Raw genomic sequence first — 27,423 nt, forward strand, 5'->3', positions numbered from 1 at the left:
GGTGTCTCTTCTTGAGATGCCCTGAAGAGGCCTGATTTTTTTTGAGACTGGAAAATTAAGCCCTGTTGCAATGCCTTTTATTAGGCAGTCAAAAAATGGAGGGACACAACCTCGGTCTTGGGGAAGCTGGGGCATCGTTGAGATGTGAGAGGAGATTGCAAGGTGCAATGGCCGCGATCTCGCTCGCGCGCCATCCTGCCAGGGTTTCTGCACGTACTAGAAGTCTGCACAGCCAGGAGATGGAGAGACCATCTGTCTTCAGGGTGGCGAGACACCGATGTGCGACTTCCAGTAGTCCCAGGATTGATTTGCTCCTGTCCATGGCAAAAAGGAAATAGTGGAGGTCATAGAAAAGCATCATTCAATTGTTTCCCGTGTGTCCCTCCAATGCACAAGGGGAGTCAATGAGTTAAAGAGGAACATGCTCATTCACAGACCAGCCTTTTGGGGGCAAATATGGTCTTCCAGCCTCCTAGGATGCAACTAAATACTGTTCGTTGGTAGACAGAAGTCTATCCTCCTTCCTGCATGCAAACAAATGGCAGCAGCCTCAAGAGACTGCCCTGAACTCCCAGTCCGGATCGAATAAGTATGTGGGGTTGAATATTTTAATTTGAGTAAAATAGTAAAGAATTTGCAGAACAAGCAATTCATGGGCCTGACCCGGATGTGAGAACCAGAGCTGCCTGAACGCCTCATATCAAATACGGCGACATTCAAAGAGTCTCCCTCCCTGAGGTCCAGTCCTTTAGGGAGAGAGACCTAGCCAGCCCCCAGCTGGGACGTGGAAAGCCTCTCTTCAGGGCAGTGGCTTCGTGCAAGGATCTATGTCAGGACAGTGCCCGTGGCAGACTTTGCTTTCCAGCAACCAGCCTGCGATAACAATAGACATTCATTTGCACTTGTACTTGGGAGACCCATAAATAATGCATGCATTGGTTGCCTGCTAATAAGTCAAAGGCGTTATTCTCCTTGGCTCATAAGCTAGATTCATACTTCCATAAGGAACCTGCTAATGGACCATCAGTGGATTGCAATGTCTTCCTTGCCCAATTATCTAATTTATCCAGCCTGGCATAATCCCTGCGAGTCTTTTCCTTGCGCGCTGTTGTTTTAGCAGGTTGCACCCCTGGGCTGCTGCCGCCGACTTTACAGATACTGCTGAGATGAGGATTACGCCGTAGTTTACTCTTCTCCGTCCTTCGGTGAAGGTCGCTCTCGGGGGGTAGAGGCACTCCCATGCAAAGCTGAGCCCGGCGAGGAGAAGGACGGCAGCACGCGCTGCCGTGGCTGGCAATTCATAACACCCCCTCTCTGAGAGCTGGGGATGCAGCCCCCATCCCCTCAATTAGGCTGCACTTCCACCTGGGCAGGGAGTGCTGGCCCGGAGGCCAGGATGACCCCCCCGGCACAGTTACAGAGCGTTTACATGACTCCAGGCCTGGGGTTGCTTTGGATTGAATTCGGTGCAGTCTCCAGCAGGATGTATCATGTGGTGGCTCAGTTTCCCCACTCACGCTGGGGATAGTAATAACAGGCTGTCGGGTTTGCCGGTTTGTGTCTGAGAAAGCACAATATTAGCCTTTTAGTTACCTCTGCAGGGCTGGCACACTTCCATGGTAGGTGCGAACGGAGGGTGTTTTCAATGGCTTTTCGGTTATTATTTGCACTTGTGCTCTCAGCAACTTGTTTCCAGATCGCAGCATCTAGGAGCCTACTTTTCCTCTGCCCAGAGCAGGGGATGCACGGCCACGTTTAGCAGCTCACAGGATCCCCTCCGGAGCTGCGCCACCCTCTGCAAGACGGCACTGCTCACGCACGGCGCCAAGGTACGGAAAAATACCACTTCCCCCACCTACATTATTTGCTATGGCGTTGCAGATTTTTCTGTTTCAGCTGTGGGTTGTCGTCATGATGATTTCAACCGCTCGATATCATCTGCTGCAAATTTCCTTTCCAACAGGGAGTCGGAGCCCTGATTGAAAGCATATCTAAGCAGCCCATTGCTTTGCGAACTGCCCTGGCATTGCTGGAGCTGGATCATCAGCACCAAGAGAAGGGGCCATTTGAGCCTGGTACCTTGTGGTTCTGTATATCCGGGCACCGAGCGAGACGTTTCTTGGCCTGAAGAGCCTCCCACCTGAAACACAAGGTGGGGAATGGGAAACAGAAGTGAAGCGAGTTGTCGAGTTCACACCGTAAATCATTAGCAGAGCTGGGAATAGGACCCAGGCCTCCAGGATGCTACCTTAGCTTCTGGACCACACTGCTTCTATAGGACTAGCATTTGTGCTAGTCGAAGCAGATCACTGTAACTCTCCTATCGTCATCATTAAATGCTGCGCTTGCTTTATTCCAGGTATAGCTTACTTCAGGGCTACAGCTTGGTATGCTGGCCAAAGTATTTGGCACTGGCTTCTTCAAGTAGTTTCTATTTGTCTGTCTCACTTTGTTCCTAGAGAAGATCCTTGCACGGCCAAATTCAGCCTCCATTGTCTTGGGCACTGCACAAGCAGAGACCACAGCACTGCTTGCCCTACGGAGATGACAGAGATCAAACTTTCCTAAACTTGGAACTTTTTAGGTAATGTTTTTATTTTTAAAAAGTTGGCTTTTGCTGGAAAAAGCCTAAGCATGATCCCCAAGTAGCTCCAGTGTTTCAGCTAAAAATGTCAATGGCCTTTTTTTTTTTTTTTTTTAAAAAGCAAATTAAAAAAAATCCACAAAAACATATTTATTCCCTCCAGCGTTCAACAAGCGCAACTTATAGGCAATGACTGGATTAAAATTGGAAACAGGGCCCAGGGGGGACAACACCAAATGGTCATCAAGTAAACCGTACTGCACATGGGCCAAAATTTGCTGCCACCTCTTCTCTCATGCTTCCCCCACCCCAAAGAAAATGTTTCTCCGGCTCCCACCCAAAAGACGAGACAAGCGCCAGTTTTGAAGGTGCCGAGATTTTGATGCCGGTGATATTTTTTTTCCCCTTTCAAGCCAGGAGATAGAGTGTGTCTGAGGAATTACAGCTGTCAGATCCAATAACTTGCAATCTTACTTGCGGCAGTGCAGAGAGGGCACCGGGAGTTGTAGTGAATCCGGAGAGTCAAAGTCAAGGGGAGAAAAATAGCAGAACCTGAAGAATGAGCTTGTTTCCTAACAGGCTCGCAGGTAGGAAGAAGGGATAAAAAAACCCCAGCCCCTGCAATAGCCCTGTTCACCTACAAGGCTTTTATCCACTCAGAGCCTTTGAGTCTCCCCCATCTCAGTGTTCAATTAATCAATAGAACAAATCTCCAGTGTCACACCTCTCACAGCCCTCACGGGCTCCTGCGAGATTGATTAAAGCAAACATCAATTTCCAGGGCCGCACGCCTCGGAAAACACGGCACTTTTTCAGACGGAATTGCTACCGGGAGCTCGGTGTAAATAAAGGAGAGGGAACAATATGGGGAGATTTGTTACTTCGTGGAGCAGCCGCTCAGCCTCGCGCCGTCCCCGGCGCTGTTTTAAAAAAGGGGAAACAAGTTCAAGGAGCCGGCGCGCGCGCACGCACCCGACAAAGCAGGAGATCAACCTTTCCTTTGCAACCGGTTCTGTTGCTTGGATTATTTCAAGGCAGTGGCTGGCATCAGAGACAAGAGTCGTGTCCCGAGGCGGCTACGACCACTGCGGCACCTTAGATGCTCCCAAGTGAGTTGAGTTGCTTTGCGTCACTGGCGATCCTTCGGCCAGAGCGACCTGGTGGGACCCATCTCCTCTCCAGGTGCGGATGGCCGTGGGCTCGGAGGGAGCTCATCTGCCCTTTGACAGGTCTTGTTAGTCCTGCTGGGTGTCCACACGCCCTCCTCACCTGGGCTAGCCCAGGTCGGGGACCAGTTTAGTTGCCCACAAGGAGGAGGCTGTACTGGTTGACAAGGTACCAGATAGCCGACCAAAAAGGGTTTGATTACATTCATGAGACCGGGGGAGAATTTTAGACTGGAAACTCCCAAGGGAAGACATCTGACTTTACAGGGCGGGTGCTTGGATTTTGGTCCCTGGACCTGGAACAAGATCCTCTTCTCTATTTTGGGTGCTAGGCTGCACTGCAAACCCAGAAGGGGCTGTGTCATATGGCAGGAGGCATTTATCATAGGGAAATGGCCCCCTTTTATGTGGGGAATGAGGAGCGCCCCTACAGCCATCGTCATCAGGAGTAGCACTGATTAAATATTTACCTCTCAGAAAGGTGGGGGATTTCTCAGCCCCTTCGTGCTAGGCCCGGCACAAACGTAGCATGAGGAAGCCTTTTCCCTAAAGAGATGACCAACCACATAGTCCAGCCAGGCCCAGGATGGGAGGCAGGATGTATTTAGTGGCTCAACAGCACAGCTGTAGGACCGAGGCACAGAGAGAGTAAATGACTTGCCCAAGGCCACACGGGAAGTATGTGGCAGAAGCAGAAATTGCATCTTCCAACTCCCAAGCTGGGTTCCTGAACCACAAGTCTGCCCTTTCCTTCTCATGCCAGGTGCCAGGACCTCTCTGCCAGCTTCTTTAGGGCAGCTGTCCCAAAACTATATCTTGCAGGGAGCCCCCAAAAATGAAGGGCTGGCCCTGGGCCTTCTGACAAATCCAGCTCCTCATCTTAACACCTGCAATCATTTCCCTGTGTTTCCAGGCTCTCTGCTGTGAGTGTGCGAGTGGCTCCTGTGTGATTTCTATTTTCATTCGTGTAAGCAGGGACCTGGAGCCATGCTTGGGCTGGGGAGGGAGGATGGAGACAAAGATTTATGGGTCTTGGATGGACGTCTGAGCTGCAGGGAGAGGTGTAACAGGACAGCCGCCTCCTGGGGTCGGTCGCAAGCAGGCGGGTGCCGTCTCTCTCCCTCCGGAGCCCTGGCAAACCTCTGACATGGCCTGGACAAAAGGCTTAGCAAGGAAAAAATGGGGCTTTAATGCCAAGTGTGGAGCACTTGAAAGGCAACCAGGCCAAATATTATCCCTGGCCCCACTCCACTTCAGCCAACAGAGGCGATTTGACCTCTGCATCCCCCACATACCGTTGATGGTGCCCCTCCAAGAGAAGCATTAGCCATGCGGGGCTGAGTCAGCTCACAGGTTATTGCATTGGAAATATCCACAGGCCTGCTGAGTCTCCTTTACCCCAGCTCAATCTGCAGAGAAGCAAGTGGTGAATCTAGCATACAGGAGATCTTTGTTGAACCCCCCCAGGATTGTCCCCCATTCAGATCCTGGTAAAGGAGATGCCTCCAGCATAAAGTAACTCCAAAAACAAAGAAAAGCATAAAACCCCAACACTTTTTACTTCCTCTTCGCATCCCCACTTACACTGACCATATTTCTGCATGCCTGTGTCCCTGGGTGCGTCTACACGTGCATTAATGTGCTTTAAATCTAGTACCTCTGGGCACTTTTATATGTTCCCAGGGGGTGGGGTGGATGACACTTTAATTAGTGCTGGTCCGAGAGCTGTGTAGCAGCATCCCCATACTTCAAAATGGCAGTGGGGGTGCTTGAACCCAAACGCGTGCAAAGTGCAGGGATGCGGATACGTAATACATGGGAGGCTGTCGGAGCACGGTAATTACTGAACACTTGTTAAGCATGGCATTTTAATGCACATTTAGTGCACATGGTAATTACTGAACTCCAGCAGACTTGATTAATCAAGTCTGCTCCGATGCGCTGTAATTAAAAGTGCGTTGGAGTAGCCTCCACACTCGTGTACAGGCACCCTCCATTGTGAGGTACTAGGAAGATGTGCATTAGCCTGTCTTAATGAGCATTAACTAAAGAGGCTGGTTTTGAAGTGACGCTGAATGCACATTAGCTTATTTTAACGTGCATTAACTAAATAGCATTTTTTAAGTGACATTTTAATGCACATTAAAATAGGCTAATGTACACTAAAGCACGGGTGTGCTGTACACCCTGTATTCTGGTGACCAGGCTGGGAGATGATGTGGTTTGAGCATTCGGATAAGAAAGAGCCTGCAATCACATCAGATTGATGTGAAGAGCGCCATATTTCTAGGATTCACAGGAAGCCAAAATTGAAAGAACAAGCAGACATATGGTTATAATACACTCGCTTAGCAAGTACACAGTTCTTAGCTGGAGCATTCAGACCTGGCTTGTTTTTTAAAACCTGATTGTGGAGAATGACCTCCCTTTCTTTTCTTGTCAAACTCTCTCTTGGAGTTGCTTCTCCTCATCAAAATGTTAAAGGAAGCTGCATAGACACCAACCAGATCTCAGCCTCGAGGGAATATGCCAGTGCTTGTCTTGATCTCAGGGGACAGGGCAGAGAGCGGGGGACGTGTTTCATGTTGGAGTGGACAGAAGCGAGGAAGTTGCCTCAATGCATTCATCGGATCCTATACAACTTGATAGTACTGGCCATTCTGTGCACAGGCACCGTTTTGGAAGAACAAAGACCCGTGCAACGGGATTAGAAAGAATCCCAGGTCTCCCAAAATTTAGTATTTCTCTAAACTATTTTCCGCAGCTGCTAGAGATGTGATGACTTGGGACTCTCAGCTGGTGTGAAAAAAAAAGGAAGCGTCTAGCCTGTATGACAGGGAAGAAAAGTGTGAACGTTTGAACTCTTAATGGCTCCAAAACCAGGAGACATTTTTTGTTTAGAAGAAATCTCATGATTTTTAAGCCATGAGTCTGTGTGTGTGTGTGTGTGTGTGTGTGTGTGTGTGTGTGTGTGTGTATGGGGGGGGGTGGTCTCTCACTTCATTATTTTTTAATCATTGTTCAATACTCTAGCAAGCTATGATAAGTTTTGCCCTTAACCGGTAGAGGATCCAACTTTCAGCTTTGTTTTTAACTGCCTGAAAATCTTTCCAGCTTGCATCAGTGAGCCTTGGAAGGACCTGAAGAAAAAAAAAGTGTTTAGAAAAGGTAATGGAGAGATGGAGAGATGATAAATTCCAGTAGTGTTTATTCTCATCAATCATTTTCTGGTGGTCTTTGCCATCCAGTTTATTAAAGATACATTCCTATGCTAATACTAGAAGCATTGTCTGGTGGTGTATAGACTGCAGGATGTTAGGTTTGGATGCAACTAGGCTCAAATGCAAGACGTGCCAGCTGCACACCAGCAACAAACTCCTTTCCCCCCCTACAGACAGACTGAAGATGTTCTGTAATCTCTTTGATGTCACCAGAACACCTTTGATGGGTGGAAACGAGAAGCTGTTATCATTTACAGCTACTGGGGTAGGATTTTTCTGCATGTCACTCAGCCTGTGACCTACGAGGATGAAGACAAAAATTAGTTACAGAAGGGAAAAGGCCTCGTTGAGCTTTATTACCTATATTACATTAGTGCCTACAGGACGTGACCAAGATCGGGTGCCATTGTGCCCAGCTCTGTACAAACACATAAGAAAATATTCCTTTCCTACAGGGCTTGCAATTTAAAAACCATAAGGCAGACTAAGGAAGGATGATTATCTCCCATGTACAGATAGAAAACTGAGGCCTGGAGCACTCAAAATTACACAAGGAGTTTGAGGCACAGCCAGGGACTGGACAGTTCTCTCCTAAGCCCTAGGGCGCAGACAGAAGTGACAGGTTTCACCTGATCTGACCCCTGAAAACGCTTTACAGCTGTGGCCAAACAGAAGTGCATGGCTGCAGAGTGCTGTAAAAGGGCCTGATCCTGTGCAAATCAAACCCTTATCGCACGAGGGCTCAGATGAAGATGCTCCAAAGAAGAGCAGCTTCAGTAACTTCTGTCTGCCCTGCGTGTCAGTGGCTTAGTCACTACGGCATCCACAATAGGGTGGAAGAAAGTGGAGGGGGAGACTCTTACATAAAACAAAAAGCAGACAGAGGTTAAATCAAAAGAGAGATGGGCTTTATGATCTAAGTAGCTCAGATCAGGGAGAGATGAATACTTTAGGGCCCCTCCGAAGGACTGAGATGCGTGATGGTTAGCGTGTCAGTCAGGCTTTTGCAAAAGCTAAAGTGACCCCAAAAGCACCTCCTTCACCATACAGATATTTGACTGATGGGAGAAGGATCAGCCAGGAAGCCAGCAGGTTTTTGCTTTAAGATCTTCCCCAGTAACAGGGCAATGCAGCACCTGCATGGAGCTGACACCACGCCGCCCTTGATAGGAAACGTCTTCCCAGGTCTCGGACCGGCGGCTTGGCCAAGGGGTCCCGTATCTCTTCCGTCTTGCCAGCCGACAGACCGCAGCCCGGAGGAACTCTGACGGCAAGCGCTGTTTGCAGACGATGAATGGTCCCACGGTGACTGCGGGCTTCCCTGCAGCACCGATCAGGAATGCTGCAGCGTCGGTACAAATCAGCATTCACTCTGCACCTCGCAGTGAAATGGGCTGATGTTACCTGACTGGGGGAGATAGCTCTGGATACATCCTCCCCTTAATGGATGGCGTGCAATGGCACGGGGGCATTTTAAGCGTTGCTTTTAAAGCTGTTCACCTTGCAGCCTAGAGCTGTACTGACATGAAAGGTCGCCTTCTTGTCATCTGTGTCTGCTTGAAATTAGGATGCGCAGCTGTGGGGCTGCGCAAAGCCCAGGCAAGCTCAATTTAAGGCATTAGAGGGAAGGTGATGTCCTTGCTTTTTCCACTATCCTGCAGCCGTATCGGGGCATGTTACCAAAATGAGAACAGACACCCCTTATCGAGGGCTGGCTCAGCTCTAATCCCCTCCCCGGGTCTGTAGCCTTCACCAAGTGCTAAGTACCCTCCGAATCTGGAAACGGCTCCGGGGCGAAATTCTGCTCTCCGTTGCCGCACAGACTGTGAACAAGCACCTTGCAATGTAGGGCCTAAAAAAAAAATTGAGATGGGAAGAGAAAAAAAATCCAGTCACCCCTTGCTGTGTCCACACCACAGATGGAAAGGTTGGGAGCAAGAGCTATCTGGTATAGCACCAGCCACTCAGAGTTAATGCAAACCAGCTCCTTTCAATTCCCCGTTTTAGGCTGCATGGGAATAAGGGCTCACTCTGCATATGCATGCAATGCTCTTGCTTAAAAGGCTCATGCCTGCAGTTGGGCGTGTGTGCAGCGAGGCTGGGTTAAGACAGGAGCGGATGTTTGTGAGCTGGGAAAACACAGCAGCTCATGGACTCCCGCCCGAAATGGGGTAGGATGAATTAAGCAATCGTGTTCCGGGCACATACATAAAAATAAGAAATAAAAATTTAAACCGTAGCAACCAAAGCAGACAGCCTGGCAACAGCCGCTCCTGCTGCAAAACAAATAGTCAGAGAAAAAGACCCTGGCAAAAAAAGAGTCTTGGTCCGTCACTTAGGGTTGTTTGAGGTAAAGTGCAATGTTGCGTCCCAGATTTAGAGGCCTGGAATTCATGTCCTGACTCGGTGATAATGCAAAGCCCCATCCACTTTGCACTGTGAACATCCACGCCGGCTGGGCAGCTGCCGAGCCCTTGGAGAAACTCCTGCCTTAGCACATGCTAGGTCTTGTGTGAGGCTGTCATGGAGTCTCTAGGGATGGCGTGTACCTTGATTATCTCAAAGTCCTTGATGAGGACTGGGACGGTTTTTCCAGGACACTGCTGCAAGCAAAACGGCATGAGGACAGACTAGATACTGCAAGCGATGGTAGTTTTGTCTGGGCAAAGTCAATAGCAAGTACAACTTGCTGCCTCGAGGACTGGAACGATGAGCGTGTAGCTGCCCTTATTCTCCCCTGCAGAGCTCAGCCTACCCAAGGGACCGCCGGCTTGGATGGGATGGATGCAGAAAGAAAGGTGGCAAGTTGAGCCACAGCCACCTATGGAAGACCAGATACACAGTGATGTTTAAAAGGGTACTTGAGGAGGGAGAAGCATTTTGCCAGGGGTGATCTAGGGCTCCTCTTCAAGTCCCTTCCAGCCTTGCATTTCCATGGCAGTCGGTGGCTAGGAGAAGCAAGAGGACGCGAGAAAAGGTTGGGGGAAGAACAGTTCAGTGTTTAGGCACATGCTTAAATTTTAAGCCTGCCAACTGGGACACGAGCACAGGCGTAAGTGCTTGTGCATAGGCACGGCATTATTCACGCGTCTGCGGCGACATAGTGCTAGGACCGGGGCGCATTTTGCTACGGCTCCAGAGCCAACGTGCTCGAGCTTTGCTCAAGGCTCATGTCCAAGGCTTCCCCCAGTTGACCCAGCTGTAAATACTGGGCACCTGATCATTCAGGCTGGGAGTCAGAAAAGGCAGGTGGATGCAATGCAAACCAGTTACTCCGTTGGCTTCACTAACTGGCATGCCCTGCTGGCCCAACGGGCTGTTTGTCTTGGGTGGAGTTTGGGCTTTTGCCGCATGCATACACCTTCAACTCCAGCTCAAACGGAGGGTGAGGAGGAAGAACTGATCTTTGGGCACTGCAGGAAGCAGCCAGCAAAAGTGGGCAAGGGGGGCAGCGACGTGAGTGGAGCAGTAGGGAAGCCTCCGTTCTCCCGTACTGATATACGTCCACGGACAGGAGTGCTCTACTCCATCTAGCCAAGCTAGGCTTACACCCCGCTGTCCACACCAGCCGCAGACCGTGTTAGAGCCCTGCCAGCTGCGACTGTGGCTCAGCGCTGGTGCAGCAAGCATATCCCTGGCCCTTACGGCTAAATCTGAAGGCTTTGGCCTTTCTGCAGTATTGCCATCCTATTTTTCCTTCTAGGTGGGTAACCTTGAGACTGCTTCCTTCTTGAAGCGACTAAGGAAGGGAAACGACAGCAGCGAGGGAACGAAGCCGGCTCCTGCAGACTACGCTATCAGTGAAAAGAACTAATAATGAATGCCTTTGTTATCCTGTTTTCAATTACATCCCAAGGTTGATTGCCTTTCAAGAGTCCCTGCCAATGCAGGCAAGTCCCTAGCTGACATGGCAGCTGGGTATTATCTAGATTTAATGCACAGACTGGAATAGGGCAGGCAAGGCAGCCCTTGTGGGATTCAAAAGGAGGCTTTCACAAAGTGATACAGACAGCTCTGAGAGCTCCTGAATACACTCCAGAGCCTTGCCCATGTCCTGAGGGCTGGGTGTGATGTGTGTATGCATCTTCACACTGCTCTTATCCTGTGCAGGTGGGGCTGGGCCTAATCTCATCCGCCTTCTCATCCACAGCCAACAGGGATAAAAGTGGTGTAACCTGCAGCTGAGGTTCCCGGTTCTCTGTGCTCCTATCCGAGCGGTCTAAAATGCTCTGCTTGAATCCCAAATATACTTGGTCCTGGCTCTAGCCTGACCCCTCCTGAAAGTCTCGCCCCATGTTCAATGAATATAAATAAGCAGGAGGGTCCCAGACACATGGCCAAGCTCTGAATGGTCTTCTTGCCTCCTCTTTCCATGCCAGCCATGCCCGGTCCCATGAGCCTTGGCGAAGTTCTCCGGGGTAAGACTTCTGGGTGAACCCGAGTGTGATCTGCTTAAGGTTGGTCACTGTTGGAGCTCATCTCCACCAGATCTTCATAGGGTTTCAAAGATTTCTAGGGTCAGAAGGGACCTAATAGATCATCGAACCCCAGGCAGGGTTTATTTTCCTTCCAAGCCCCTATAAAACCCAAGCAGCGGTTGTTGGCTCACGAAACTCCTCCTAAGCCAAACCCAGCAGGGTTGCAATTCCCATTCGGGCATCTTTATGAATGGAAATTAAAACTGTCTGGGATGAACAGCTCTGAATGAGCAACACTCAGAAGGGCAAGCAGTCAGGTGCAAATCCATCCCGTGGCAGAGGGGCTGGCGCGAGGCCTGTGCACCAGTCTGTAGCCACATCAACCTGAAAAGTAGCGCTTAGAGGGGAATTAAGTGGCACTGGGGTCTTGATTGATCCCCTTAAATTCCCCCACCCCGAGGAAAAGGGTGGCTCTGGTCTCCCGCACGGGGCCACGCAGGGCTCACCTCTGTGCAGGACTGTGGGTAGAAGGTAGGAAACGAAACCCCAAGCAATTGCTCGGCTGCATTAATTGTTAGCAACCCGATGATTCAATAACCCTCGTCAGCTCATAAATTACGAGCATTAATAATTGATGATAACAATTGATTCTCAAGTGCTAATGAACAATCATGATCTATTCTCTCTCCCTCCGTGTGATCAGAATGATAACGCTTTGCACCAGATGGGCCTACGTTTAAAGGGATTTGCCAAGGGAAAGAAAAAAAAAAAGAAAAGAAAAACCAGGTTGGGAAGCATTGCTATTGAAAAGGGGCAAGAGTGATTGATTTGAGGGCTAAAGAATTCAAGACCAGTGACCACCCTGATCTCACTGAGTCGTGTTATTAGCCAGTGGACTGGGGAAAAAACCCATAGACTGAGAATCAAAGAAGTGTTCAAAAGTGCTGGTTTGCACCCAGGTAATGATCCGCTGCAGCTGCGTGGGAAGAAGTTTGCAGAATCAAGCGCTAATGCTTGGTAATTTTGAGTAGCATCAACTCTGAGTCAGATGGCAGGTGCGATGGCGGGGCGGGAGGAGAAACCAGGCGGCACTTCACCGTAATGATAAGTGTTGCTACTTCTGTCGCATGCTAAAAGGAGTCGCATACATGTCTGGCCTCACAGGCAAGCCAGAAAGCCCTGGAACAATATTAGGTGGGTTTGGGATTTGGAAAGAGCCATATAGAGAATACAGATGGGACTGCCTTAAATTGAGTTGCAGACAATTTGGCTTGATTGAAACCCGTGTTAAATGAATACTTGTTACAGGAATATGTTTTCCATGCTCCCAGGGCCCAGCCAAATCCAGGGAAACATCATTAAATGCTCGCCTGCTAAAATAATCATTTTCCAGTGAATCCAAAAAGGTAGTGTGATAAAAGGACTGACCTGATAAAAGGAGAGATTTTCTCGTGTGCCAGATGGGAGCGTAAGAATAAAAAACCTGGGGCCTCTGGAAAAGCAAAAGAAAAAGATCTTTTTTAGTTGCAAAAGCAATAATATTTTTTGTGCATTAGGTTCTGTCTCACATAAAGGTTGGTCTGTCCGTCTGCCTAATCACTGCAAGGCTCAAAAGAATGAGCTTGCCCTCCATGGCCACTGAACTCGCAGCTAAAGTCATACTTCCCTAGGGTCCCCTGTGTGCCATTTGTTCCTATCACAGAAACACAATGTGCACTTCAGTGCTGTACTGCATAATTGGCTCAAGAAACAGTGTTGTCTGAATTACTAACAGCCAGTGGAAATACTAATGCTTGTCTGGAGAGAAGTGGGGAAAAAGAGCTATGAGTAACCGCGCAATCTTTACTCTGCCCCTGGCAAGAAAACAGCAGAACACTTTAGGGCTAGACACCTCTTTCTTGTGCAGAGGAGAGATGTGGGCATTTCATCCAGTGGGAACAGAGCCAGGACATCCTCTCCTGGGACCCAGGCACAGGGCCTCTGGTCAGAGAAACTATTTAAGAAGGCCTGTCTTGGGGAAAGGATCCCACATGCAAGAGCCCCAAGTACTTCATTTTAAGGGGCAAATTTTAAAAGAGGCAATGACATTCAGGGTATCACTGTCAGGCAGGGGGCAAATCTGAAAAAAAAAGAGATCTGGATACCCCAAGCCCCATAGCTGTGAACACTTGCTGAAGCCGGACACGTGTCTCTAGCGATTTGCATTATCAAATAATTATGCATGCAAAAGTGCAGGCCTCAAAAGTGCAGGCCAATGATACTAAACTTTCCCAAACGGTGATGGGTTCATTTTATTTGCATGTTGTTTAGAAGGCAGATACAAAAAAACAGATGTAAATACCTGTTGTGAAATGGTTAACCTGCTTTAGGTTAAGGCTGAAGATTAGGATGAAGGTATATGGGTGGAGTCAACCTTTAAGGCCAGGGATGTGGAGTACCTAGGACTTTGTGTAACAAACCCCATCAGAACAACTGGCTGCTTACATTTCATTAAAGGGAATTAGGACTTGGATGTGTTAACTGCATCTCTTTGGCAACAGGTCTTTGAGCCATAAAACAAGAGCTAAAAATAACAGGGTATGACAAACGAGATAGGTGGCCGTTTTGCAAGCCCTGCATTGCCTGATGCAAGGACAGACACGCTGCTAACGCACTCTCTCGGCAGGCCTGCACTCCTTGTTCCTGCTGATACTTGGTTTTCTGGCAAATAGTCCCATCTGGGTTGAACATTGGCCTTTGCACGCACCCAATGTAAATCCTTGCAACTGCGCTGCAGTCCGGGTAGAGCAGAGATCTGACGGCAAATCCTTGGAGTTTGTGTAAAGAGCCATTGGTGGGATCTGCAACCCAGAGGGCCAGATTCTCACCTGGTCTTTGTTAGGTTGAATCCAGTGCCAAACTTGGCCATAAAGTGGCGTCATTTTAGGAGCGACTTCAATGCTCGTGGAAATGAGAGAGCAAGTGCTACAGACACAGACGCCGAGGAGAGACCTGCGGATCTGTCCCATCATGCCCATCCAGCTGTCAGTGCCAGCAAGTTGCCTTCCAGCCTGACAGGATTTATAAGCGTTGTTCATTTGTATGGGAATGCCTAAAAGTGCTTATGAAGACCAAGGCCCCATTGTACATATACAAGTCCCTGCGTTTGAGTTTACATTCGATAATTACTTGCAGCGTTTGGCATTTCTGTTCAAGAATGAGGGGGTGCTGGTTGTAGCCGGGTTGGTCTAAGGACAGAGGCCTGCGAGGGTCTTTGGGTGGATGTGATCTCTTTTATTAGACAACTGAGCAGCTGGGAAAAACTTCTTAGCAAGCTTTTGGGCGCAATCACCCGTCTGCAGGCATAGGGAGTCTCTGCTGTTCTGAGATCTTGCAAAGAAGCTGGCTAAGAACTTTTTTCCAGCTATTCAGCTGGTCTAATAAGAGAGAGCACATCTCCCCAAAGAACCTCGCCTGCCTATTCAGGAATGAGAGTCTCTTGCTAGGCCCTGAACAAAGAAAGGAAGAACATGTTCCCTCCCCCAGAGTTAATTTTCTAGGACAACACCAAAATGCAACTGGAAGAAGAAAGAGGCATCGGAGTTGGGAACGGGTGAGAGGACAAGGTACTGCGCTCAGGCCAACAATTATCCTGAGCACCCACACTCCCGCTAGTCCAGCCTGGGAAAACCGGTGAGCAAGGACTGGCCAATGATACTAAACTTTCCCAAACGGTGATGGGTTCATTTCATTTGCACGTTGTTTCAGTTTTACCCCTATGCCAAAAATACGGAACAGGAGGAAGCCCTGAATTTTTTAAAAATGACCTGAACTGGGATGCAAGAGACACTTCTGCAAAACAGGGAGAACTGAAAAACCATGCAGAATTCCCCCCCCCCCCCCCCCCCACCGGTTTATGCAGTTTGCTTATTGCTTGCATTTCTTTTAGCTCCCGTCAGGCGTCGTCATTTGTGTTTACAGTCAGTTTTGCTTCTTGGCACATGAAGCAAATGTAATGCTTTTGTGTTGGTGTCTAAAAGAGACTGTTTAGTTTAAAACTGACCCCGTTTTCATTGATTTCGGCAGAAACACAATAGCTCTTGTATGCATTTTGTGTTTTAGGAATTTTCCAAGGCACTCCAAAGCACAGATTCTCTCTCTTCAGAGTAAAAAAAATATATATATATGAATTTGAGGCCTAAGTTATTTGGCATCGTCCCTTTAAAAGTGTTCAACATTACTTCATGGCTGGAATTACAGAAGTAAGCCTGCTAATAAAATGGAAACCAATAATGTTTATCCTTTTCTGTCCCTTCAGTAATCTTGAGAGCAGCTTAGAGAGTGGAACCTGTACAATAATTATATTGTACTTAGCTAAAAAAAATTAAGTTATTCATTCCTTCTCTTATCCCCATAACCCCCCCTTCCAAAAAAAAAAAGAAAAAGAAAAAGAGCTGGCAATAAATTAAAAACTGTTTTATTTACCTTGAACTACTCAGCCAAGAATGCACATTATTTAGAGACTGGAATAAAAAGCCATTCACTCTAGTTCAATTGGCCATTTAGTTCAATTTGTGTGTGTTACAGCAGGTAATTACTATGGTAATAATGTACTGTAATCTGCGTTGATTTGGAACTCGTCCTGTTTCTGCATTAATAATAAGTGCCATATATGTACTAATTACCAGTTTGTTTCCATGGTTATTTGCGTAGATGCCATGTTAACGATACCCTGGAAACATAAAGCAATCACATTTTTTGAATTAAATCTTTGTGGTCTCTTTAGTGCTAAAAGCCCAATTCACATAAAATAATGATGAAGAAAATGAGATCATCGGAGCAGCGTCGCCAGCGAGCTGATTAGCTGCACTGCATAAATATACTATTTTACCATACTGAAAAATTAGAACCTCCAAAACATTTTCCATCGTTGCTAAGTAACTTCCCGAAGATTACATCACAGGCAGGAGCATGCGGTGCCAAATATGTCATGCACACATTTATAGAACACGCGCTACACGAGACGGAGACCTGGGGTAGAAATGCCGGTGGCTTCTTTTGGTAACCTGCTGAATCGCATCCAGAGCAGACAGATAAGCAAGAATCCCTCACCTTCCCTATCACGCACCCCCATCTCTGCGCTTGAAAGCGTCAAGGATTTGTAGACTTCCAGTGCCACGATGGACCACAGCTAGCCCTTCTGCACTGCACAGCAAAAAAATTTGACCCAGTGTTTCCTCTGCAATAGCAGGCGTGACTCTCTCCTGTGGTGTAACGGAGCACAGATTTTAATTAGATCTGTTAATTTTTCAGGGGTGACCTGGTAGAAATGCTGTGATGCTATGGTTCCAGGGCTACTGCCCTTTACTGCTTGAAACCAGAATTGCTCCCGAGTGGGTGCGTCTACACGAGACGCTAATTGCAGGATGAAATTCAACAAGGACAAGTGCAAGGTACTCTGCCTAGGGAGGAGGAATCCCCAGCACACCTACGGGTTGGGGGATGACCTCCTCAGCAGCTCAGCGGCTGAGGGGGATCTTGGAGTCATAGCTGACTCCAAGATGAACATGAGCCAGCAGGGTAATGAAGCCAATTGCACCTTGTCGTGCATTAGCAGATGCATGACCAAGAGATGGAGGGAGGTGCTGCTCCCCCTCTATGCGGCGCTGGTCAGGTCGCAGCTGGAGGACTGTATCCAGTTTTGGGCACTGCACTTGAAGAGGGACGCAGAGGATCTGGAGAGGGTTCAGAGGGGGGCCACTCGCGTGGTTAGTGACCCCCGTGCAAGACCCTACAAGGGGAGGTTGAGCGATCTGGATCTCTTCAGCCTTCACAAGAGACGTCTGAGGGGAGACGTTGTAGCTGCCTGTAAGTTTATCAAGGGAGGGCAACAGGAAATTGGAGATGCGCTATTTACCAGGGCACCCCTAGGCGTAACTAGGAATAATGGGTACAAATTAGTGGACAGTAGATTCAGGTTAGACACTGGGAAGAGATTTTTCACAGTAAGGGTGGCCAGAATCTGGAACGGGCTGCCAGGAGAGGTGGTGCTATCACCCAACTTGGAGGTCTTCAAGAGCAGGCTAGATAGGCACCTGGCTGGGGTCATCTGGCCTCAGTCCTCTTTCCTGCCTGGGGCAAGGGGTCGGACACAATGATCCATTGGGTCCCTTCTGATTCTTCAATCTATGAATCTATTAAGCTGCACAGTAGTTTAATACCACTGTGCGGTAGTGTGAGAGGCAAAAACTGTGCTAATATGCTACTGCGCAGTAGTGTTAGGCTACTGCCCAGCAAGCGTTACTAAAAACCTGCGTACTGGTGTAGCGCAAGTTACTACACATTGATTTAGTACTTGGTTCACCAGCATTATTGGTTAACCAAGTACTAAACTTAATACGCAGTTACTACAGTGCGTTAACGAACGTGTAGATGCGCCCAGTGTGTCCCTGATAATGAAGAGTCCCTCTTACTTCAAGGGATAGTACTGCACTTGCAAAGCATGAGGCTCTGACTTTTACCCTGACTAGCTCTTGGCATTCAGGACGTGCAGAATAAGGGCAAACTTTCATTTGGGTTTGACAGTACCGTGTTACATCCATATCACCCCTTTGCAGATAAGGAAATGAAGCCAGAGAGGCTAAGAACTCACCCAAGAAGAGAATTTAGGAGTTCCTTGTTCTCAGACCTGTGTCCCGATCACTAGATTACACCTCTCCCAAATAAAATCACCTTCCACTGATACTTGCACAGTTCTGCAATGCATGCAGCAATAGAGGCCCCAAATCCACTCCCTTACATGGTGGGTTTCCAATGGACTGTTTTGATGGTTGAAAACAACCCGTTAACTTTTCACAGCAGCTCCCTATTTGTCCTCAGTCTAAAAATCGCCTGGTCCCAAAATGATCCCGCCCTTTGAGCAGCCTAAGATTATCTCCACCTGGTTTAGCACATCCGCCCTCCCAATGATCTGGACATTTAACGCAAAGGTTGAACCGGTGCTTAAGACGAACGGTAAAGATTGGGGGATGCCCTGTCATTTATAATGAACAGCTACTTAGTGCCCTTTTATTATTTGGTCAATTATTTTTCTGCTGAAGCCTGAGATACACAAAACATAAATCACAGCAAAACAGGAGCCCTTTGAGCTGCCACTTGGAGCAGGTATAGATAATAAAAGATTTTAATTAGTGACTCTGGACAAGGAAAGAAAAGCAGGGGAGGGAGATGCGGGGGGGTGGGGGGGGTTGGGAACAACAACAACAACAAAAAAAAACAAAGAAAGAAAAACATTGCTCGTTTGGACTCCAATCAGATGTTTCCAAAGCCACATTTTCCACATGACTCCCAGTAAAAGCTCTTGGTTTGATTATTAATCACATCCATCAATCCATCTGTCCATGCTTCCCAATCCTTTTGATGTGCTACACAGCACTTGCTCATTTTGCGTCTTCCCTCTGGAATGGCTCTCATCTGGGAAAGCCTGGAAAGCGTTAACTGAAAATAAAGAAAGAAAGAAAAAAAGAATAAAATAATGCCCCCAAAAAAGCAAGCACAGGAGGAAGGAAACATCCCTCTCCATGTGTGTTGGTTACCTGACCTCCAGCGTGCTGGAGAGACGCTAACACTTGGAGCTTCTTCGGAAATGGATAGTCGCTGCCTCTTGCCTCATACATCTGGTTAATTGACCTCTCCTTGCTGGCCCTTGACACATTGATTTATTGGGTATAAATTTTACCTATTTACTTAGATGTTGCAACTGCTCAGTCCAAAGGTGAGGCTACCTCGTCCCAGGAGAGCATCGTTGAATCCCATTGCACCCAGATCCAGCTCAAACCTTTCCATGCCTCTGCCTTCTCCCGCTTTCCTCCTTTCTTTTGAACGTAACCTTTGTTTTTTCCTCCTTCAAAAAAAAAAAAAAAAAGTGCTGTCAAAGCAGCCTTTGCAGGATTCAGGGGCGACTGTTTTGCAGAAAACGAAATAGCAGCGTCCCAGCTGATTTCCTGCAAACGGGGGTGAAAAAAAAAAATCTTTAATTCTTTTACTGGCATCTGTAGCCTCTAATTCATAAATTCATCAGGACTTTCCCAGGATGTCAGTTTTGGCAAATGAGCGCTGAGTTGCCTCATCCTAATGGAGCAGTGGGCTGCCTGACCTCAGGAAATAGAGAGGCCAAACATGAAAAAACAGAGCCGGGTTCAAGGCTGGGGCTATGAACCCCAGATTTGAGGGTGAGGTCAGCCGAGGGTCAGAAAAGCATTGTGCGCCGCACAGAGAAATGCTGGTTTCTATTTAAAACCTTTCATGCAACTCTGAGGGACCGTCTCCATTGTGCGCTGGGAGCAGCCCGGCTGTTGGGAAATCTTCCTCGCAGGCCCCGGACTGCAGGAATGGGAAAAGATTGGAAACAGTCGCGCTGAAACGTCACCGGCCAAAACCCTTCCATACCTCGGAGAGAAAGAAAGCGAGATACGCCTGGCTCTTTTCACTGGCTAACGCAGATGGATTTTCTTTGGCATTTAAACGTGATGCATGTGCCAGGTGCTATTCATTAGAAATGATTTGTTGGAGTGAGCGTAGCTTGCCTGCCCATTAGGATACATTTACTTCACAGGTTAGTAATGATGGGTGTACTTAATAGTTTTTAAGTATCACAGGGCATTAAAGAGCCCTGGAAGGAAAGGATATCAATATTTACAGCTTCAATTTGTTGGTGGAGAAAAACAGCCTGTGTGCCTGGATGGGGAGCCGTGTGCGATCGCATGCACAGAAGGCTTCATTCCTCATGCTAAAAACAAGCCTCCCATTCGCCCAAGACAAATATTGGTTCTGGGAAGAGTTTTTTGGGTGGCGCGGCAGATGGAAAGGGGACCCTCGACTCTGGGCACACTCAGCAGAGGCATCTGCACCTGCCAGTCCAGTGGAAATCAGTTGGAGTTTGGGAGTGCAGGGGGCAAACCCCAGCCCCACATGCTTTGTACTTAGCACCATTGGTGTGAGGGTTCGAAAGGGCTTTGCAAACAGTCATTTATTAGGCTCAGGATTGTAGGAAAATGCAAGGCCTGTTTTCAGAAAGGTAAACTGAGGCACCCCAGTTCAGCCAGGAGTCAGCAGCAGAGCCAGGAACAAGGACCCAGGCTCCCAAATCTATTGGACGTGGTCTGAGTTGCCACAAAAAATTAAAGAAAACACCCGGTGCTCATGTGCACGGTTACACCATTTTGCTGCATAAACGGCGATTTTTCATAAAGTTCCTGAGGACGACTCGTACCGTGTACAAGTGCCCCCTGTTTCTACCACGACTGAAGTACTGCTAGGCTTGACTGTTAGGCTAGCATGATAGGCCATGCTAGTATGAGGCAGAAGGTCATTCACTGAGGGAAGATTATCGCAGCTACAGACCCATTCTCTCTTCCCATCCCCAACCCAGGCTCCACTGAGAGAGAGATCCTGTTAACAGTCTCCTGCCAATAGGTGGCCATTTACTTAAGTCCCAATTTTTCATTAAAATAGCACACATGGCTATCAAGCATCACAAGGTCACAGGGCTGCATTGTCTCAGCTTAATATGATGCTATTAAGGCTGGGCTATAATGTCCCAGATACAGCAAGTTCAGCAGTGTAAGATCAAGCATTGGGCAAGACTGCAATTTCCTCCTGTCCTCTTGCAATGATCTTATCAAAGCCTGAGTGATCTCTGTAGGAGAAATCTTAGCGGAAAACATTACATATTGTATGAGGCTGTGCTTCCACTTGGAGAGGATGAGTTTGGGCTCACTTTGTATTTTTCTTTGTGTTACTAAATTGCTTGAGACCGCTTCCTCCCTCCCGAAAGGTTGAAATGTCTATTGGCTCAGTAGGTGGAAGTGGCCGGAGTTGAGAAATGGCTGCGACTTTACATTTTATCTCGGTAATTTGTTTTCAAGTTCGATCCTAGTTCAAGCCCAGACGTTTTTTGATTCAAGTTCTCATCTCCACAAAAAGCACTGGGTGAGCACTGCTGAATCACTAATTTTTGCCATCCTCAGCAGCACACCACCACGGTTCTCCTTTGTCTCGGTTGAGGTCAGGTGCCGAACAGAGAGGAAGGATGGCCTGGCGGGGAGGATGCTAGACTGGGGCTCAAGACATCTGGCTCAATGGCCAGCTCAACTACCGACTTCTTCTGCGACCGTGGGCAAGTCACTTAACACTCCTGTTTCTTCCTCTGTTAAACAAAAGTAATACTTCTTTCCTTCCAACCGTTATCAGTCCTAGCTATTTTAATTAAAATTGTAAGCTCTTACATGCAGGAACTTTCTTATTATGTGCTTGAATAGTACCTAGGGCAAAGGGGCCCTGGTCTCTGTCAGGGCTTTTAGGTGCTACTGAAACAGAGCTAATAAAATAATCATTACATAACGGATATGAGGACAAGTGTGCCTAGACTGTAAACTTTGGGGCAAGGACTATATTTTAATTGCTTTAATGAGCCATGCAATGATATGCCACCTGTCATCTATTGATTAATTTAAGTTGATCTAGGCCATATGTAAACTGTTTTAAGAAGGTCCACACAGGGGTTTGCAGAGTTTCAAAGGCAGGTTTTAATGGAGTCAACACAAGCTGTATTTACAGATTAGCATCCATCGGGTATATCACAAGCATTGGGCAAAAAGCATATTGCAAAAAGTGAATGTGAAGACAATTTGCCCGGTGCATGGCACAGTGGGGTCCCAATCCTTGGCTGAGGCCTTACATGTTACTTTAATAGCAAAAAAGAGCTGGTAACCTTCTCCGTAACTCATATCGACAGTTCTCCCCATGTGTACACGCACGTATACATACACAGTGTGTGCAAAGAGCAATTCTTTGGCAAACAGACAAGCTATTGGACATGGCATTAAGAGCAGGGCAGGAGACATTAACTTTTGGCTTGTGTGTGCACACAAAAGTGATTTTGCATGTGCAAATGGGTGCTTAGATCATGCCCTGTGCATGCATGCTTGGGCGACTGTGTAGCTTTGTTTGGCTGGTGCACACTGAGTGCATGCTTTGGGAGCCGAAGCACTGGCGCTGGGGCTCTAGCAATGGGAGAGGGTTGGCTTCCCACCCCCAAACTGACACAAAACCAAATTAAAAAAAAGAAGAGGCAAGCTCTTCTGCCATTATTTCCCATTTGAGTCAGAACGCCTTAAAAGATAATTAGTTAATTGAGCTATGGAAGCCATCTCCCCATAGCTATGTGTCAGCTCCTATTAGCTCCTCTCTAACATTAACTGAGATTACACAGAGACTCCCTGGAGATATCGATCATTTATTTACCAGGCCCTGTGCTTTCCCCCTGCCCCTTCTGTTGCAGAAATCATTGGCGGTGGACAGCCACTCCATCACGCCACACCATGCTCCATGGACAGCCGTCAGCGGCAATTGTTTTCTAGTGAAAATAGATGTCCCGTATCGATCACTCTCCTCCAGTGCAGTCTTGGGGCCTTCTCCTTAGTTACTCTAATAAAACACAACTAATTAAATTTGTGTCTTGCATTTTCAATATTGCATTATCCTAATTACTAATTAAGGGGACCACCTGTAAGGGATAAGCATTATTTCCTGCAAAGGATCCCCTAATGGCCTAAATGTCATCTATTGTGAGGAGGAAATCTTTTACCCAAGGCAAAGGCCATGACTGAGGCTTGAGGAGAAATGCCTTCAGGGGACACAGCAAAAAGTTCCTTAACCCTTCCACTGCTTTCACTATATCCGGGAAGTCCTAGGTTATATGGGAATGAGTTAATGCAAAGCATATCCACGAACCTGGAGCAGGCAGATGGGCCCAGACACCAGCACACATACAAATGTCCCTGATCTTTGGAGGTGGGATGGGTTGAAATCCAGACTCCACTGCCAGACCTCATTTCTGACCAAACCCCCTGGCTTTGGGCAATCCCAGCATGTGGGAAAGTCTGGATTTTGGAGGTCAGCTTTGCTGCCTGTGCCAGTTTCTGGGTACGCAGTGAGGTGATCATGCCAGGCTCGCCATCGCTTCACCAGGGGAAGACCGTATTGTGCCAAGGGAGCAGGCTGAGCTCCTGGAGGTTTCCCCTTGTCGTCACATGGCTCTATTTTGCCCCTTCCCACGAACGTGCCTGATGAACATGATCTAGCCCTGCAAGGAAGTGTGTGTAGGGGGTGTGAATCATGAATAATTTAAAGCAGTAAATACCTCCGAGAACATTGCCATCTGTTTGGGAAACTGAAAAAGAGGGGAAATGGGAGGAAATAGCTCTGGGCAAATTATTCCCTTGCCTTCACCACTTGCTATGCCGTACCCAACTAGGAATCGTGACATACAATGATGTCCATAGTGTATGATGATGTACCACCCCCAGAACCTGCCAGGGTCCATCAGACCTTCGAAACTGCGCCACACCATCATAGCCAAGTCATAAACCTTTGGGGCTGTTTCTGGAGGTATTTAGAGCTCTCTCATGGCCAGGCGCAAATGAAGTGCAAACATCATGCCAAGTTATTCAGCCATCCCTGGTAATAACACTTAGCTCATCTTCCGTGCTTTTCCCTCAGTAGATTTCTAAGTGCTTTAAAAAGGACATGACTCTTAGGGGGTTAACACTAGATGACCCCCTGAGGTCCCTTCCAGCCCTACGTTTCTATGATTATTGCTATTTTACAGAGGGGAAAACAGAGGCACAGAGCTACTAAAGAATCTTGCCTGGCAAGAGCAGATTTCCTTAAATCTCGGCCCACTCCAGAACCGCACATCTTTCCTCTTGGCCACATGAACTTTCTGGTTTTCCCAATTTCCCAAGGAATCTAGCTGAATCCATTCAGTCTTTTACCTGGTGCCTTTTGGTTAAACCCCACTTCACTTAATATGCTCCCATGGACCGGAGATCAGTGGTTTAAAATCCTTTCCCCAGCTAATTGTTAATTTTAAAATCACCAAGATGGAAGGCTAAAAAATAAAAATGTTAAAACCAGCCTTAATTAAAGTTTGCCAAGACAACTAGTTTCATTTTCCAGGTGCATCACCGGTCATGTTTTCTTGCCAGTCCTTCTGGTCTGGCCAGTCCTTTCAGCCAGAGTTTCATTTCTTCTGTGGTCAGACTTAATCCCCTCCAGCCCCCTCCTGAGAAATATCTGCCCTGAAAGTATGACATTAGATCCAGTCTGAAGACAGTTTTGAAAGATTCCCGATTTTTAAATTTGTTGCAGAAAAAAAAAAGTATTTACCAATATAACAATATTGTTACACTAGGTAACAATGTAAAACCCCAACATGGAGGACCTCAGAGAAAATATGCTCGCTGTTAGGGACATACTGGGGTTATTTGGCTAGCTAATGCAATAATACTACTACTTAGCTCTCATACATGGCTTTTCACCCATGCATTTCTAAGTGCTTTATGGAAGAGTCTCGGTGTCTTTTTCTCTGATGAGGAAACGGAGGTACAGAAAACATGGCATGACACGCCAGTGGCACAGCAGAAGTAAAACTCTCTCATAATAACTTGTTTGTTGTGTCATGTGTCACCCATATAGCCAGTATTTGGCCATGAAATTACAGTATTAATTGCTATGGAAGAGATCCCCAGACAGAACTGATGGCTGCAATTAGAGCCCTCTTGGTTTCTAGCCTGCCCATAGATTAAATTGATCACAGGGCAGCTTGGGTTTATTTAATCTCTTCCTACTTTTAAGTGACTGAGATCTCAATAATCAAAGATAATATTGGATGCCAACATTTTAAGCAATAAACAGATAAACAGACTGAAAAGCAGCAGAATGCTTGCGTCTCTACAGAGAAAATCGTTCCTTTTTATTTTGCTGTAGCAGATGTTAAGTTTCCAATAATAAAATAAAATAAAATAAAATCTCTGGGAGACATTTAGCAAAGTATAGCTTTACACTCCAGAGTTATCACTCCAATTTCAACTGGGACTATAAAGTTTTATGAGCTATTAAATTGTCCTAAACCTCCTTTAACACACCAGCTCCTATGTCGGAGATTAACCATTTAGAAAAAAGAGGTTACTTTAGAAGAGCCCAGGCTCTTTTCATTTGCTAGTATTCAGTCAATAACCCTTTTATATGGTTGGTGGCATTTGCTGGAGCGTGTGAATTGTAATTAGCCCACATAACCTGTAGGTAACTGCAGCCTTCGTTGGGATTCGGGCACTCTGGGGAAGGGAGGCAAGATTAGAAGGATGCTCTCCCGGTTAGGAGGACACTGGATGGGGATTCAGGACATTAGGGTTTTGTCCCTGGCTTTGGGTCCAGTCACTTGATTTTTCCTGCCTCATGTCCCCAACCATCAGCTGGGGAGAAAGGAAATCTCATTTCCCCACCCTTTTTGTCTATGTAGGCCACAAGCTCTTTGGGCCATAGCATGATCTCTTCCTGTGCCTTGTGTACAGCGACTAATACCATGGCATCCTCATCTCAGCGTGAAACTTTGCTGTAAGTATAGCCAGGTCCCAACCAACTTGAACAGGCTGGTAATAATTGTGACTTGCACTTGCATGGCTCTTTGTAGATAAAGATCTTAAAACCCTTTCACATGCACCAGAGGCTTTATCAGCTACTTGCATCTTCCTTCAAAGGGTCAGATGCTTGTCACTCTGGAGGGGAAGGGAGCTGGATGAGGTGGTCTTACAGCTAGTGTCTTTCAGCTTGGAGTTGCTTAACTTTTCCCCGAACTATCCATTGCAGTTTGGAGATGACGATCCTTACCACAGAACAAAAAGAATGCAACCAGCTGACGGGAACTTTCTGTTGTTGGGTTATTGGCTTTGCAATTTCTTCCCTTCTTTGGGCTGTGAAGCTGATTAAGGCATGCACATATAAGCCCTCCTTGTTATTAAAGGTACGTTCTGCTGATGCAGAAACCATGCCAGTCATGTGCTTGGTCATTGCCGTTTAGTGTGGGGTGCATGCAAACTTTGCAAGCAGATTAAGGGATTGATTCTAGCATCGCTATTCAAGGATGGAGCTCTTCTACCCTGCGTATTATAGACACGCTATAGTGAGGAATGTGTATTGTAGCCATACTGTCCTGTTCTTTAAGTTAGCTCATAAGCTCCATGAGGCATGAACCGTATAATCCCACGGCTCTAACATATTGCTCAGTTTCCTTTTGGCGCTCAAACGAACGAGGGACCATCTGCTGATGCACCCTCACACATGGCGCACAGCACAGCAGAGCATTTTCACACAGGCAAGCTTTCAAAGGATGCAAGTCAGATAATGCCCAGCATCTCCTTATTCTTTCCCTGAGGCACCAAACATGGACTCTAGCCCTGAAGTTTGCAGTTTTAGGTCCTCCACATCCAGTAGGAGGGACCAGAATCAATGGAGCAAGTGATTCCTGGTTAAGATTTGGATGGGAGTGCATGCTATAAACCTGTCCACACAATCCTCAATTATTCCATATGGCCCTTAGATGATCCGCCACCTAAGCTAAGCAGGACCAGACTTCACAGCTCCCTTCCATGGCTAATGTGAATCTAACCCCAAATGTGTTTTACCTCTCAGAAGAACCAAGAGTGTTTTAAGTGTTTAAGCAGGTCTTAGCAAGCTAGGAAGCTGTTTTCACATTTCAGCCAGTTTCACAGCCCCCCAAACCTCCTACCACAGCTCAAATTACCCTTAGATTTCAGTCCTACAATTCTGTACCAACCCCTTCAGCACATATCACCCTCCTCTTAGTCCATCCCTATCCTCCTCCATTTGTAGGCTTATATAGCCATCCTGATGTCTCCTGACCCCACCTATGCACAGGTGTGGAAGCTTGGCCTTAATGCCTCATTAAACTCAGGAAAGCCCCCAAATGAGGTTAGTGCAGGATCCCTTGTTTACTGCAGCAGGGAGAGCGTTGTTAATGGTTAAAGGAATGAAACTCAGCACTGGGTATTATTCAAACCAGGTGCCGGCAGCTTTTCAAAGCAACTTCACTCAGTTCCTTTGCTTTCCTTTTGAACAAACCCAATGCAAACCCCATCAGGAGAAAACTGACCTTTAGTCTGCATACCTCCAATTTCTGCTGCAATGGCAGTATC

The sequence above is a fragment of the Crocodylus porosus genome, unplaced genomic scaffold (genome assembly GCF_001723895.1).
Source record: "Crocodylus porosus isolate Cpor-Errol unplaced genomic scaffold, CroPor_comp1, whole genome shotgun sequence".
Taxonomy (NCBI): Eukaryota; Metazoa; Chordata; order Crocodylia; family Crocodylidae; genus Crocodylus; species Crocodylus porosus.